The following is a 2,298-nucleotide window of genomic DNA, read 5'->3' on the forward strand; positions in this document are numbered from 1 at the left end:
ATTATTTTTCTACTTTTTCTTCTTTTTTTCTTCCCTTTTTTTTTTGTCTTTTTATTTTTTCTTTTCTTTTTTTTTTTTATTTTTTAATTGGATTATAAAATGCTGTGAAAAAATGTAAGCAAGAGAGTGACCTTGCTTGTAACAATAATTTAAAATAAATTTTTTGTAAAAAAAAAAAGAAAGAAACAACATACGAGTTTTTTTTTTTTTTCATTTTCAAAATGTAACAAAAATTTTTTTTTCAAGAAAAAAATTTTAATTGCAGAAGAAAATTCTTGTTAATTCAAAATTTCTGTTTAATTTTAGAATTGACGCTTCAAACGATAAAACTGATGGTGATAATAATAATAATAATAATAATGGCGTATCATATGCGGAAATAAATGAGGATAAATTGGATTGGACTACAGATGGTTTTGCTAAAAAGATTATTCATTGATCTCGTGAGAATACTCGGGAATCACTCGGGAAAATACATTGTATTCTGGGCAATCATTAATAGAGAAATTCCAGGATATTTATCATTTATTATTGAATCTCATCCAAAATCTTCTTCCTTTCTTTCTTCTTTGTTTTTATATTTTTTTTATTTTTTATTTCTCTATTCAAAAATTTCACATTATACATCGTTCGCATGATAAATTCCTTAAATAAATGATAAGAATTTATTAATTGAAAATTTGAAATTGAAATTTATTATATGAGAAAATTAAAATTTGATAATCATATCATGGTAAAATAAGTAAAATATTTTACTGATGATAATATATTATCAGATGGTTGATGATATATGGATATGTTTAGGATATTTTATCAAACTGATATCTTTTATTTTCGATAATTATTGTTAGAATTTTTATCCTATCATTGCAATTTATTGATTTGCAAATTAAACGAATATTGGGATATTCATTTATTATTGAATTTTAAAAATCATTTCAATTACTTATAGAAATGAGTAAGTAAGTTAATTTTTTTCCATCAATTAAATTTTCATCTTTTAAATTCAATTCTTTAAAAGTCCTCTATTATCTCTATTTACATGGGAATTTCGTTAAAATTTTCCTTTTCTTTTCTTTTTTTTTTAAAAAAAACTTTTTCTAAAATTTAGATAATTTAAAATTAAAAAATTAAAATATTAACATATATCAGTGAAAAAGGCTAAATTTTCAATTACCCGATATGACAACATTGAAAGCATAATCAAAAATAGTTGGTAGCATTTAATTTTTAACATTTATTATAATTAAACATATATCTGAAATTTCCGTTTCTTTTTTTTCTCCTTCATTAAATTTATTGAATTGAAAATTTATGACATGAAACAGAGGAATAGAAGTGGGAAATGACAAAATGCTTAAAATTCTTAAAGTTTTAACTTAAAATTTAATTTAAAATGCTTAAAGTTTTTGCTTTTTATTTACTTATTTTTTCATTTAAATGAGACAAAGTATTTGTTTATTTTTTCATTTAAATTTGACGAAAAATACTTTGTCACATTTAAATGTAAACAATTATATTGTTGAATATTTGATGCAGAAAATTTTTATGATTTTTCTTTTTCCTGTACTGATAAATAATTCTATTATTTATGCATGATTTTTACATATGTTAAAAACATGAATGTATGAATGATGTTATTTCATCTTCTTATCAAATTATCATTTTGTTAAGAGATGCTAATATATAATACATTATAGTATTGTGATTTTATCTGATATACTTCCAGTGATATTTATCCCAAAACACGGGAAAGAAATTTTCTAACATTTTATTTTCTTTTCTCATTTTTTCCTTTATTCTTTAAAATTAATGTAACATTTATTGGTGAGGGGAGTGTTAAATGTGGAAAAAAAAAGAAATAAGAACGATTGAAAAATCGGAAATGAATTAATTTTTATGCCACTTGGCAAAAAAAAAAAAAGAGAAAAAAAGTGATAATTGATAATTTGAGCAGAAATTTTAATAGATTTTGCTTGAATTGTTTGGTTTTTTGGCTTAATTATTTAAGTAAATTTACGTTTAACTTTAAATAAATTTATTGAGAAAACAATTTAAGCAAATTTATTGTGATTATTTCAATTTATATATATACTTTTTTTTTGACATCTTCCATGAATTAATTTTATGGATGGTGCTGATTTTTTTTTTTGTCTTTCGTTTCAAATTTTAATTTCATTTTTTTCCTTAATTTTAATTCATATATGCTTTTCAGAATTAACAAAAACTGCTATTTTATACGCCAAACTTTCTCTCACTGCCCTTCCTTTCTTTTCAAAATTTAATTTTATTTTCAAC

Source organism: Loa loa (assembly GCF_000183805.2).
Source record: "Loa loa unplaced genomic scaffold supercont3.677, whole genome shotgun sequence".
NCBI lineage: Eukaryota > Metazoa > Nematoda > Chromadorea > Rhabditida > Onchocercidae > Loa > Loa loa.